The sequence below is a fragment of the Engystomops pustulosus genome, chromosome 4 (assembly GCF_040894005.1).
Source record: "Engystomops pustulosus chromosome 4, aEngPut4.maternal, whole genome shotgun sequence".
Taxonomy (NCBI): Eukaryota; Metazoa; Chordata; class Amphibia; order Anura; family Leptodactylidae; genus Engystomops; species Engystomops pustulosus.
This window is the reverse complement of record NC_092414.1, coordinates 121,658,626-121,673,652: the sequence shown is the minus strand read 5'-3', so window position 1 is coordinate 121,673,652 and position 15,027 is coordinate 121,658,626. Positions and strand designations below refer to the sequence as shown.

The window sequence follows — 15,027 nt, the reverse complement described above, 5'->3', positions numbered from 1 at the left end:
CATAACAACTTGTAAAATAAGGGTTAAGCAATTCAGAACAATTCTTTGTTGCCAATTCTTAGTTCTGCGTAGTGTCTGTGCCGTGGTGGGGCCAAAATCTACTGAACTTTGGAAATAATGGGGCACATTTACTAAGGGCCTTGCGCTAGTTTTCCGTCGGACTTTGCACATTCTTTTAGGTGTAAACTGCTTGCACATGTATTTTAGAAGGTAAATACACTGCACTATCCACAGGCATTTAGTGCAGTTTGCACCGTTCTTAGTAAATGTGCCCCAATAAGAATTAACCTTTATCTTGCCATTCTCTACATCCATGAAGCCAGAAAATATATACTATAGAAGCAGGAAATACAACAGAAGAATTATTGGGCATTTTATCATTACCCAGAGTACCTCATAGACCGGAGGTTACAAGTCTTGTTGATTGATTCACTGTTTTCATTTAGAACTTAAATGAATATAAGCCTATATTGACATGTAGCATCAGTATTTCATTATACCTAGTGCTCTTGATATTATCCACCACGATTTACATAATACTCAATACCATGGCAAGAACATAACAAATAAAGTAGGTACATGAAGTGGATCTGAGGCAAGAGCCAAGTTTAACCTATATCTCTACGGGTCTGTAATGAACTTGTCCAGCAACAGTGCAAACACAACCAGGCTTGGCACTAGTTGTCAGACTGGGTAAGTGGTGGGGAACTCAACGTCCCTGCGGGTTATGACCCTGCCTGCAGCAGATAAGCTGCCCTGATAAGGGTAAAAATGCTATCAGGAAGCTAACTAACCTTCCTGAGAGACCCTACAAGGTGACAGTGAAGACTTACAACTTCTGGCAGTTGCTGGATGGTGGAGCCGATAGATAACAGGAATTCAGATATAGACCAGGGATATGGACCACTGGTACACAGCCCCGGAACATTGGCAGAACCCGGCGCTGCGATTAGAGCAGCTGACCTCTCGCTGGTAAGTGCCACGGGGGGTCCTATTCACTTGAAAAGCCCCTTCCATGCCGCAGTCAAGATTCCTCAGATCACGGGTGTTAGAGGTGGGTGTCGGCAATAATATACAGCCAACACCCGCAGCTTCTGGTGCCGGCTCCATGCAGTACCACATCAAAAGTCAGGAAGGGTTTAATATCCTTTGATGATCACTGCCTAGTGTGTATAAAATGCTGTGAATTTTCTGTTTCATGCATAACATCATGTCTGACGAAGTGAACTAGTATTCTCGAAAGCTCACCATCAATTATACTCAGTTAGGCTCAAAAAGGTATTGCCTGATTTCTTCTCTCTTCTTCTGCAATAGGCAAGCAGCTTGATGTGAATCTGCAATAGGCAAGCAGCTTGATGTGAATCTGCAATAGGCAAGCAGCTTGGTGTTACGTTTGCTTCTTATGGCAGGAATAATTACTTGATTTACTAGAATGGTTTCTTTTTCTATGATATTTCAGTCACTGTAGGTATAAACTGTCTAATGCAGTCTTTTTGTGTTTTTATGTTCCTGTTTTTACTCCCTCGTTTACAAAACCTGTAAGAGAACTGAATTCTTCCCTGACATCAATCAAACAAGCTCTTCAATCTTTTTATTCTAGAACACAACAGTTAAAGGAAAATTATGAACAAAGCATTGTGCTCTGCCCAGTGAAGGTTCTAAAGTGAATGCCAGGATCCATCCATGGCCCATATTCACTAAAAACAGTGCAAATTGTACTATGTGCAGTTTGTCTGTGTATAGTGCAGAGGGCACCAGATTCAGGATTTCTAGTGCACGTTCTACATGAATCTAGTGCCCCCTGTACTACCAACTTTTTTCTGGTGCACCTGTAACATAGGATTGGAAACACAATTCTGTTGGACTTTGCATGATAAATGTGGCTCGCAGTGTGACTAAGCATCAAAATGACCATTTTAGTGCAGAAATTTGTGTTGCATGAAGAATAGCGCAGCGTACGGTACAAGGTGCATCGCGTGTGCCATAAATGTAGCGCAAGGAACTTTATAAATACATGTGCAAGCAGTTTGCACTGAAAAGAATTTGCAAAGTCAGACAGACAACTGCCACAAGCATCTTAGTAAATATGGTCCAACCAAATTTGCATTGCACCACCACTAATGGAAATCACTGGGTATAATACAATGTATAATTTTTGTCTAGAATATTCCCCAAAGTAGACTTTATTGCATGTCATGATGCTCATAGAACAGAATTAAGATGTTTCAATATACATAGATGAAGAATACACACACTTTTCAATCCCTTTAAATAAGACTGATGCAAAGCAATCAAGATGCAATCTCCAAATATCTCCTTCATATGCGCTTCAGACATGCAGCACTCCAATTGCTTACATCTATCTTGAGAATTAAGATAAAAATAAAAGTGGCTCTACCAATCATGTTGTTAGCAGAACCTTACCTATCATTATTCATGGTCACAGCTAAAAGATTAGATATACTTTCTTGCCAGTGAAGGCAGGAAAATGACACTGTGACTTAATCAGCCGTATCAGGATTTATGCTGAAGTCTCAACGAACAAGAGGCTTAAATATTAATGTGCCGAAACACTTAAGTGCAGAGTTTTTAATTATATAAATGCATTTGTTTCTTGGTAAGCTGCAGTATGTGAACCGTGCAGTGGCAATATAAATCACCTAAGGGTTAATGTGTCACATCTTCTCCTCTTAATTTTCATCTTTGCTACAGAAACTGCTGCTCTTTGCATGTGGACAGGAGCTTGCTGTTTTGTGAAATTTGCAAATGAATGGGAAGTACCATCCTCCCAACTAATTTAGTTATAGACCTTGACTGCAAGAAGTGGAAGATGATAAAGCCAAATATTTGACCTTATTTATTTACAGATTTTATTTCATATGTTGATATAGTAAATATAATTTGATCTGATAGTGTAGCTCATATATCAGAGAAGAAAAGCATAATATTTGTAAAATATATATACTGAGGTATACTGAGGAAATTGTGGGTGTTTTTTTTTAAGTTGCGGAAAAAAAATTATTTTTTCAGTTACTTTGTTAATCATTAAAAAATGTTAAACTTTTCACTGAATGCAAGGTTAATAGATCCATCTATATCTGATTCTATCAACATTTTTTTTTAAATACTAGCTGTAGCTTCCGGGATAGTAAATAACTGCTCTTAGCTATAACAAAATAGAATGGGTTAACAACAATATTTTATCTGTTTTACTGACTGTCAGTCTCTGTCACAGACTGTCTGTCAGTCTGTTACAGACTGTCTGCCAGTCTCTGTCACTGACAGTCTGTCAGTCTCTGTCACAGCCTGTCAGTCTCTGTCTGTCAGTCTCTATTATAGTATCATAGTATATAAGGCTGGAAAAAGACGCAAGTCAGTCAAGTTCAATATTTAAGAATAAAACAAATGTTTTTTCCCATAACCCAATATATTTTTGCTCTCCAGGCCTCTCTTGAACATGTACATAGAGTTTGCCATGACAAGCTCCTGCGGCAGAGAGTTCCACAGTCTCACTGCTCTTACAGTAAAGAACCTTTGTCTATGGTGATGGTAGAACCACCTCTCCTCTAGGCGTAGAGGATGCCCCCTTGTCCTGGTCACAGGCTTAGGTATAAAAAGATCTTTGGAGAGATCCTTGTACTGCCCGTTCAGGTATTTGTACATTGTAATGAAGTCTCCCCTCAGCCATCTAAACTTAATAATCCCAAATTTTGGGATTCTAGCCCCCCCATTCCCCTAATAATCTTGGTTGCTCTCCTCTGCACCCATTCGAGTTCTTCTATGTCCTTTGTATACTTCTCTTGATGCTTCCCATAATTTTATTTCCTATAGCAGCAGCTGTCTGGCTCTGGTCACTAAAATTAAGTTTACCATCCACCAATACCCCCAAGTCCTTTTCAGCTGCAGTTTTACAAAGTATTTAACTTTTTGTTTCCATAGCTCAAGTGCATAACTTTACATTTATCTTCATCAACCTTTTCTCTGCCCACTCCTCAAGCTCAGCCTCATTATTTACACAGCTCAGTATCATCTGCAAATATTGAAACTTGACTGTGTAAACCCACTACAGGGTCATTAATAAGAATATTAAAAAGAAGTGGCCCCAATGCTGACCCAAGTGGCACTCCACTGGTAATGTCAACAAAATTTGAGAATGTGCCATTAATGACAACCCTCTATTTTCTATCACTAAGCCAATTACTTACCAAAATACAAAGATTTTCCCCTAGTCCCAACCAATCATGGCTTCTAACTGCCACAGGAGCAGCAGCAGACAATCGCTCCTGTATATAGTGGTTAAAAGGTGTATTTTGGAAAGTATGGGGCTAAAATATTGGCTCAAAGCCTAGTCTAAGAAGTTCAGTAAGTTCCCTAAAATTTGGTGATTGTAAATGTAGCTGTGTAGATTGCTATAGCGGACATACACAAATACACACATAGGGGGATATTTAGCATATGTCGGCGCTCCTTCACCGCCGTATGATAGCCCCGTCAATGCATTTTTGCAGCGTGATACATCAAGAGGCTGGTGTAGAAATAAACACAGCCGGCGACTTTTCTCAGCTTTATATATGAGATTTCCTAAAAAAAGCTCTACTGAAATAATGTCCATTAGTTTCCTATTCCATTTTGTTTGATAGCCAGAATTGCTCTACTAAGAATTAAGGGAAAAGAATATGTAAATTTGCACTGTTGGATGAAAAAAGAAACTGTAACAAGCAGCGTGTTGTGAACCCTCCTACCATTCTATCATTTTAACATTATTATTATCAGTGGACATCTCTGGTTTTCACACTTCACCCCTATACATTGATCTGGACATCACTGCAGAGAGGTCACATGGCCACTACCTCTTTTGCTACTCCAGGTAACTATAGCAGCTGGCTCAGCTGACACAGAGACAATGGTCAGGGTCAGTCTGAAGTCTGACCAAGCAATATCACAGGTAACATTCAAAGGGTTGTGGCAGACAGCACATGATCTGAAACAAGACAGGGTTGTACACATAGAAACACAGATCAGGAAGTCAAGAAACAAGCCTAGGGTCAAAATTGGGAGAATCGGGAGTTCCATACAGCAGGACTAAACAAGCTAGGAACCTCTGCTAAGTGGGGAATATGCAGGGTTATATAGCCCTAGTTGAGCATTGATACAAACATGCTGGAGTTTAGACTGGTCCTTTAAGAGGCAGTGACACCCACACTCTATGAGAGTTAGAGAAGGAGGAGCCTGGAGCTTGCCTGGAGACATAGAGGACTGTAACTGAGTACAGCCTAGAGGCTTGCAAGGCCAATTCCGTAAGTGGCAATCACCCACAAATGGATGATTTTGTAACAATGCCAGGTTACAAATACTTAGCCTCCAGTGATAGAAAGTGGTGGACTTTCAAGAAGCCTTGTGTTTTGGAGGCAACGTTTTTTGCATGATTCAGGAAAACTTATTTCTTTTCATTAACATTTTTCAAGAGAAGTTTTAAGTGTGGATCAAATAGAGATCATAAAATGCAGCTAAATATCACTTAAATTTAAACTTTAAAGTTCATCGACCTTCATCAGTGCTTTCCAGGAGTATCACAACAAGTCTTGTGTTGGGTACATTGCACTCACTAAGAACCATACATGGAGTAATCAGCATGGCACAGACAACAGTTAACCATCCCTGCTTCCTACTACAGACAGGTGGACTGTTTTACCCCTTGATTCTTAAGGATGCTGATTTTTTTATTTTTTTTATTTTTAAGCATTTCAGGTTTTTTCAGGTTTTTAATTGTAACATTTAAATCTGTTGTGGGTTATTTTTCATCTAAGGTTGTATTTACCTAATTTTCAGAACTTCTAATGACCAATTTTTATTTAAATTATGTCATGATGCATAAAATATATTCCTAAAATGCAAGAACTATGACATGTTCTTACATTTAGATACTGGTCATATTGATTTCACAATTATGTTATAAAGGGAACATTTTGTTTGATTTTTCTCCATATATATGTAGATAACTAAGTTCTAAAGCTATCTTTCAAGGTTACTCATTTCAATAACCATATTTTGCGCAGAAAAGAATGAATGACATCTACGACTGTATCTCATTGTTCAGTGGTTCAGACATCCAGGGATAAACAATGCTTATTGTTTCAATGTGAAAAGTGATGTTGCTACAGAAATACCTCAATATTTTATTCTATTTCAGGAAAAGCTAGACCCATGTTTTCAAGGGTACTATTTAATCATTATATTCATTTGTTCATTCAGTTTTAATGATAAATCAAGGTCTTTCAAAAAGTTTAAGCTTATATTATGTAATTTAATTAGCTTAACTTTGCAATAAAATTAAGCTAAATTAAGCTAAAATATTGTTTGAGAACATTCATCACGTACATAACTCGCAATTAACTGAAAATGAAATATGCAACCAAACTAGCATGTTTGGTAATTAATTTGACACTAACATCCATAGGAATTTTGTAATAAATGATACAAATTCATAGCCTGTAGTAAAAGGTTATCAAACATACATTGTTGGAAGTGATCTCTTGGGAGAAAACTGTTATTCTGATTTAAGGAAAGAGCTTGGAACCAATAAGGACAGTGAGCCCTTATGCTAACCCCCTTCTCAGCTATCCCTACCTTATTGCCCAGCCTACCCAGCCAAGTGACAACTGGTCAACGTTACCTTCCTGCCTAAAGTGCAAAGACATAAGGCAAACACTGGACAATAGAAACATAAAAGAGTATTCACCAAATCGAAGCAGTGCAGAATATATATATATATATATATATATATATATATATATATATATAGTGAAAAAGCTTTTGCTAAACTGGCATATAAAGTTAAGCATTAACCCTTTAACGCAAAAAGACGTTGTGAAGGAAACCGCGACGTTACGGACCCCTGAAGGGTACGTAAGGTCACTCAGATATCCTTTTACAGACACTCCCAGATGCATGGGTTCTGAGAGGCGCAGGAAGTGATTTAAAGTTGTCCACACAACTTCCGGATATGGCGCAACCCTAAAGCAAATCCCTGAATGGCTATAAGATCCCTCTTACTAGCCGCAGTGAGACAGAATATTATCAGCCTTATGCTGCCACCAGTTCTCCTTTAATATAAGCCCGGTCCGTAACGGGGTTATATAGGGTGAGGAACCAACCCGGTAGCATGTATATAAGCGAGAAATCCGGACGTAAGATTCGTGATCGAGATAAAAGAGCAACACAGATTAGATTTTATATTTAATTGCCTTAAGGGCACACTAGACAATACAGTACACACAATACAATACAGTAAACAGAGTACAAATTACACGGGTAGCACTATAAGTCTAAGCAGTTTGGTTAGTTAGTTACCTTTGTGTGTGTGTGTGGCCTAATGGCGATGGATAGTTCACACTTTTAGATCCTCCCTGCGCTTGGTTGATGTTAGTTTCCCCCAGGACAAAGACACAGGCCCCTTCAATGGTGCCCGATTATATCAGTTGTGGACACACCTCTGTCCACCCTAAGGAGGGGTCAATGGTCCCTCCTACCTGATATTACATCCAGAGCCCTGGAGAAGCTACAGCTACCCCATGGGAAGGTCCTGGGGTCATGGTTCTGGTATCATTAGATGTGGGTGAATCCCAGGATCGCATTGATACCAAACCTGACCCATTTGCTATGGTCCTATCCAGAGATATTGATATCTCTGGATCTGAGTATCCTAGAGCCATGAACAATGGGTTGTTATTATTTACTGAGAATAACAAATCCAAAAATGTAATTGGTGTTCTGGTGAGACGGACCATAACTTCATAACTCTCTCTATTCAACCTGGTGATTTGAGAGTTTTAATGGCTCTTTGTTTGAGACTTGGGAGGCGAGGGGGGGTGATGCCTGGAGTCGGTTTGTCTGTATAGGTCTTTGAAACCCGGTCACATGCTGGTTTTGTCAACAAACTGGCTCATTTAGGTTAATATACTGAGGCCGGGGGATGGGGGGGGGGGAGCTTGATGACCAAGACAATACCTGCAGGTTCCTCACACCTCCCTTCTTTAGAGGGCGCTAAGGGGTAATATCTTTGTGTTTCCCCATGCGCCCACTCACTACCTCTCTATGCCTGAGAGATACCCAGCTTCAGCATCACGTCAGTCACCCAGCTGTGGTGCTGTTGCACCTCAGGAGGGACCCGGTATGCTGAAAACTGGGATGGGGTTTGGTCTCCAGGGTCCATGTGATAGACTGCCAAAGGGTTCCTCCCAGGTTGGTTGCTGAGCAACTCCCGGAAGGGGTGAAGGGTTGCCCACAGCTGGGACCTTTGGTCTGCCCGGAGCTGCTGGCAAGCCTCTACATCCGCAATGGGTTCCTCTGCCCAAACTGGACAGAGTACCATTGCATGTGGGTCACTGGGCCATACCTCTGGTGTACCCTGCTGAATTGTCCTCTGGTACAGTCGCCTTTGGTCCCAGACCCGCTTGGAGTCGGAGTCCAAGGGAGACCCTACCACCTGCTTCTCCTTAATTTTCAGGCAAGCGTCAGCATCTACCGCTGCCGGAAACTCCTGGCTGGACGTGGCAAGAATTTGTGCAACTGCCCCATCTTCTGCTGGCTTCCCAGGATCGATCTCCTGGCCTCTGTCTGTCTTAGCAGCCAATTGGTCGGAAGGGAGGAAGGCAGTGGACCCCCAAAGGGCCTCGACGCTACACCTGCACGTCACCGCGGCGATGGTCGCCGTGACCGCAAGTAGTGTCTGCTTCCTCTCAGCTTCCAACCCAGTCTCCAAGGCAGACAGACTGACCTGGTGCTGTGACATTCCAGTTGGGGATGGGCCATGTAGCGAGTCCTTGCAGTGAAGACCTACCTCTCCCGGTACTTTCCCGTCCTTGCTGACAGGCCCTCCCTCCTGAGACCACTGGCTTGACGTGGTGAGAGTAGAAGAAACCCCCACACCCTCTGCCAGTTCCTCCGGATCTGTCTCCTGGCCTCCATCTGACCTGGCAGCCACTTGATCAGAAGGGAGGAAGTCGGCAAGCCCCCATGGGGCTTCAACGCTCCAGCTGCGCGGCCAAGCGATGATGGTCGCTGTGACCGCAGGTAGCGTCCGATTCCTCACTGCCTCTGTCCCAGTCGCCAGGGCAGATGGGTGGGCCCTGTCCTGAGACAGTTCAGTTGGGAATGGGCCATGTAGCGAGTCCTTGCCAAGAATACCTCTCCCGGCACTTTCCCATCCTCGCTGACAGGCCCTCCTTCCTGAGACCACTGACTCGATGTGGGGAGAGTAGAAAAAAACCCACATCTTCTGCTAGCTTCCCCGGATCTGTCTCTTGGCCTCCATCTGACCTGGCAGCCACTTGATCAGAAGGGAGGAAGTCGATGAGCCCCTGAGGGGCTACAACGCTCCGACTGCATGTCCCAGCGACGATGGTCGCTGTGACCGCAGGTAGCATCCGCTTCCTCTCCACCTCTGACCCAGTCGCCAAGGCAGACGGATGGGCCCGGTCCTGAGACAGTCCGGTTGGTAAGGGGCCCTGCAGTGGGTCCTTGCCGGGAAGACCCTTCCCGTCCTCACTTGCAGGCCCTCTTACCTGAACCCCCTGCAGCTGTTAGCCCCCTGTCTCTCCCTACTCTAGGAGTGTCAGAGGACAACAGGTATCCAGAGGATGACAGGCCACTCCCCATAGTAGCCTGACCCTCTGCTTGGATGGTCCCCTCCCCCAAGGGCAAAGTGGGACCCATGACCCTACCCACCCCCACATTCCTGGCAGTAGGTAGGTCACACACATCAGTATTATCATTGACAATATCAACATCAGAGTGATAACAATCAATCTCAATAACAGTTACAGCGGCCGGCTGCATATTGCTGTCTGACCGATCAGTCCCTGATGATTCTGGGGTCACATACTGTGACACTAGTCGGCCCAAGTCTGTTCCCAACAGAACACTCACAGGAAGGTCAGGTGACACGCCCACCTCCCTCATGCCTCTCCCCGCACCCCAGTCCAAATACACCTTGGCAATGGGCAGTGCCGGTTCTGTTCCTCCAATTCCAGAAACCGCAAGGGTTTTCCCAGGTATCAAATCCTGTGGGGACACCAGTTCAGGCCGTACGAGGGTCAACCCAGCACCAGTGTCTCTCAGTCCCATGGCCCTAGCCTGGCCTATGGTGACGGGCTGCAAATTATCAGGGGACATCCCACCACCCACAAACAAAACAGGAGATGGTGTCAGGGACGGTCCTGGGCCTCCCTGGCGCTGTGGACACATGGCCTTGAAGTGTCCTGGTTGTCTGCAGAAATTACACAGTTACGTAGAGGGGAGTATGAAGCAGGCTCACGGGCTGAGCTCTCTTCATGTTCACTGTGTGTTTGCTGCACAATGGAGAAAACACCCGTCGCTAACACCTGAGATCGGGTGTTAAACCTTTGATCGCCTCCGGCAAAACTGCCGGTGGCATTAATGAGCTGGTGGCACGTGGGCGTCGCCATCTTGACTCGGATCGTCACTCGCCGTTGGGGAGTGGTGTTCCATTGTCATGACAGCCTTGTGTAACATTAAGATCCAAGGCTGTCATGTTTTAGGCTATCTATTACAATGTGTGATTTGAATATTGTAATAGATGATGTGCAAAGTCCCCATATACTGCCATATTGTAGTATGGCAGTATATGGTAGGATCAATCAAACAACCTATGGTTAAAGTACCCTTGGGGGTCTGAAAAATAGTACAAATACATTTTAAATATATATATATATATATATATATATATATATATATATTAAAAAACCCAAAAAGTTCTAATCACCCCCCTTTTCCTAGAAGTCATATAAATAAACAGTTAAAATCATAAACACACTAGGTATCACCCTGTCTTAAAATGCCCGATCTATCAAAATATCATAACGGTTTTTCACTGCGTTTAACCCCATAACGGAAAATAGCATCCAAAGTCCAAAATGCCACTTTTTTTGCAATTTTGAAAAATATAAAAAATTCTATAGAAAGTTATCAAAAGGTTGTACAGGCCTGAAAATGGTAGCATTGAAAACACCATCAAAAGTCTCAAAAAATTAAGTACACATGTTATTTGGGGCTCTTAGTGAAAGCCGTAAAATCCAAAGCCACAAGAAAAAGGCACAAATGCATTTTTTCATCATTTTCACTGCATTCTGAATTTTTTTTCCACTTCTCAGTAGACAGCATGGAATATTAAATACTGTCACTATGAATTGCAATTTGTTACACAGAAAACAAGCCCATACACAGCTTTTTACCTGGAAAAATAAAAAAAGTTACCCTTAGGGGTTAAGGGCCAGTCTTCAGATATACACCCTTTACCCCAATTTGGGAATTGCTTTTTTGGATTTCTGACAGGGGATTATAATGTATTCAGTAAATTTAAATATTTATGTACATTCTTTTACGTGTTTCTCAATATTGCAGCAGCAGTCAGTGAGTTATCTAATGCTCTAGTGGTGGGTGGAAACTCTTCACTTACTAGGAAGCTGCTGTCTTTAGACAAGGAGTCTTTTCAGTTTAGACTTGAATATGCACATTATGTAGGAAACATCCTGACAGGCTGCACAATTCCTGTAATGTGCAGACTATATTCATTATGGAAACTGACAATATCAAGTTTTTCATAAAATCTAAACGCCTCTTCCAGTTACCGCAATACACTTTAAGCTCATGCATAGAGCGAGAGTTAGCATTCTCTGACTGCTTTTCATCTTCTCCGAGCTTTTGTTTTACTTATTTGCAAGTGCATCAAACAGCAATGAAATTGGAATTCAAGAAAACCTGCTGTTGTATGCAAAGTAGATGGTAAAGAATTGAAAAAGTAATAAATAAAAATGCAAAAAAATTATTAATCATAAAACCATAAATTCTGTATAAAATAGTTATTTGATAAATCATAGAAAAGCTATCAACAACTTTCCAGGTGTCTCATTGATACTGACTTCCTGACTTTCCCAGGCCATCCTGTTGTCCTGTAGTACCTCCCATCAATGCTGTGCTGCTGCTTGTTTACAGAGGCAGGCATGAACACCCACCCGTCCTAAGCCATGCGCCTATACAGCATTATATTCAACGCCATATCAAAAGAATGGAAGTAGTGGGACTGCAACGCCTACCTCTCTAAACAAGCAGTGACGGAGGACAACAAGAGGGACAGAGTAGTTAAGCATAAGTGTCATATATATATATATATATATATATATATATATATATATTTGACTGTTTATCTTGTATGATATATATATATATATATATCATACAACAATACAACAATATAGCATATACAGTCAGATATATGGCAGAATATGGCAATATAGTAAAGACATTTCCTTGAAAATAATTGTGTAAGTTATTAAATATTATTAAATATAATAGTAAGTTATTAAAACATAACAAAACAATATAAATCTTTTGGAAATGACACAACTGACTTTTATTTTTTTATATTGCATTTGGATTTTTTCTCAGCTTCATGATACATAGGAAGTGCAATTTGTATTTAATAAGCCCTCATACAGCTCTGTAAGTGTAAACACTTTTTGGAGGTGGGGAATGACAATGCAAAAAAAGAACCAGATCATTAAGTAAGTAATCCAACCCGCTTCTTTCTGATCTCTCAAGTAGTCATCAGTTTGCCTTTCCCCAACACCTCACACCCAACCAGGCTTGGATTGTCCCAAAAGTCAATCCACCGGTGCTCACCTAAAGTAGGTGGGCCTCCAGACCCTGAATAAATGGAGTATGACATAATAACCTTCACTTCATACAGATATTCAGCATACAGCAACCCAACTATATTTTTGTATAGGTAGATTGTGTAACAAACTCCCTAATTAGAGATGAGCGAACATGCTCGTCCGAGCTTGATGCTCGGTCGAGCATTAGGGTACTCGAAACTGCTCGTTACTCGGACGAATACTTCGCCTGCTCGAGAAAATGGCAGCTCCCGCCGTTTTGCTTTTTGGCGGCCAGAAACAGAGCCAATCACAAGCCAGGAGACTCTGCACTCCACCCAGCATGACGTGGTACCCTTACACGTCGATAGCAGTGGTTGGCTGGCCAGATCAGGTGACCCTGGGATAGACTAGCCGCTGGCCGCGCTGCTCGGATCATTCTGTCTCTGGATGCCGCTAGGGAGAGAGCTGCTGCTGGTCAGGGAAAGCGTTAGGGTGTTCTATTAGCTTACTGTTAGGCAGGAGTGATTCTCAAAGAACCCAACAGCCCTTCTTAGGGCTACAATAACGTTCTACTTTTTTTATTTTAATTTGCATCTTTTACCATTTTGTGAGGAATTAGCAGGGGGACTTGCTACCGTTGTGTTTAGCTCTTAGTGGCACACATATCCATAGCAAAGACCGAAGTGGGAAAATTCAGTAGGGGTTGGATTTCTATTAGGCAATAACTCAGTGTCATCTCATCTGGCATAGTAGTGTGCTTCCTTTGATACTTGGCTAGAAAATAGCCATAGGAGAATACAAACAGCTTCTTGAAGCCTACAGTAGCGTTCTATATATTTGATTTCTGGTTGATCTGCTGGTGGCTGTAGTTTCTGCAGTGCATGTACTTGCCAATTCTGAGCAATTTGTAGTGAGACTTGCGACCGCTGTGTTCTGCGCTTAGTGGCGCACATATCCATAGCAAAGGCCGAAGTGGCAAAATTCAGTAGGGGTTGGATTTCTATTAGGCAATAACTCAGTGTCATCTCATCTGGCATAGTAGTGTGCTTCCTTTGATACTTGGCTAGAAAATAGCCATAGGAGAATACAAACAGCTTCTTGAAGCCTACAGTAGCGTTCTATATATTTGATTTCTGGTTGATCTGCTGGTGGCTGTAGTTTCTGCAGTGCATGTACTTGCCAATTCTGAGCAATTTGTAGTGAGACTTGCGACCGCTGTGTTCTGCGCTTAGTGGCGCACATATCCATAGCAAAGGCCGAAGTGGCAAAATTCAGTAGGGGTTGGATTTCTATTAGGCACTAACTCAGTGTCATCTCATCTGGCATAGTAGTGTGCTTCCTTTGATACTTGGCTAGAAAATAGCCATAGCAATAGGATAGGATTGTTTGGTTTTAAAAACTCAAAAAAAAACAAAAAACACAAAAAAAAAAAAAAACACAAAAAAACACAAAAAAAAACAAAAAGAAGTAAAAAAAAAAAATACGTTATAACTCTCATTTTAAAAATGTTTAACCCGAGGGCTAGGGGTAGAGGACGAGGGCGGGGACGTGGGCGTCCAACTACTGCAGGGGTCAGAGGCCGTGGTCCTGGGCGGGGTGAGACACCACCTGCTGATGAGGGAGCAGGGGAACGCCGCAGAGCTACACTCCCTAGGTTCATGTCTGAAGTTACTGGGACTCGTGGTAGAGCACTGTTGAGGCCAGAACAGTGCGAACAGGTGATGTCGTGGATTGCTGACAATGCTTCGAGCAATTTGTCCACCACCAGTCAGTCTTCCACGCAGTCCACCCATGTCACCGAAATCCCCACTCCTCCAGCTCCTGCACCTCAGCCTCCTCCCCCCCAGTCTGCCCCCTCCCAGGAAAATTTGGCATTTGAACCGGCATACTCTGAGGAACTGTTTTCTGGACCCTTCCCACAGTCACAAACCACTTGTCCGGTTGCTGCTGAGCAATTTTCCGATGCCCAGGTTTTCCACCAGTCACAGTCTGTGGGTGATGATGACCTTCTTGACGTAGTGGAAGTGTGTAAAGAGGTGTCCGACGATGAGGAGACACGGTTGTCAGACAGTGGGGAAGTTGTTGTCAGGGCAGGAAGTCCGAGGGGGGAGCAGACTGAGGGATCGGAGGATGATGAGGTGACAGACCCAAGCTGGGTTGAGAGGCCGGGTGAACACAGTGCTTCTGAGACGGAGGAGAGTCCTCGACCTGAACAGGTTGGAAGAGGCAGTGGTGGGGCCAGACGGAGAGGCAGGGCCAGAGCTGGTGCATCAGCGCCACTGTCAACTAGTGAAGCTCCCGTGGTGAGGGCTCTTGCGGCGAGGGCTAGATCTTCAGAAGTGTGGAGGTTCTT

General features: G+C 42.8%; 1 protein-coding gene and 1 long non-coding RNA gene across 15 annotated transcripts in view; one reads left to right on the top strand and one right to left on the bottom strand.

The window, feature by feature from the left end:
• CACNA2D1 (calcium voltage-gated channel auxiliary subunit alpha2delta 1) overlaps nucleotides 1-15,027 on the top strand; it is a 472,576-nt gene that overhangs the window by 339,595 nt on the left and 117,954 nt on the right. The gene's annotated exons all lie outside the window — the stretch shown is intronic.
• Nucleotides 1-15,027, bottom strand: part of LOC140127063 (uncharacterized) — a 162,463-nt gene that overhangs the window by 110,468 nt on the left and 36,968 nt on the right. The window lies entirely within an intron of this gene.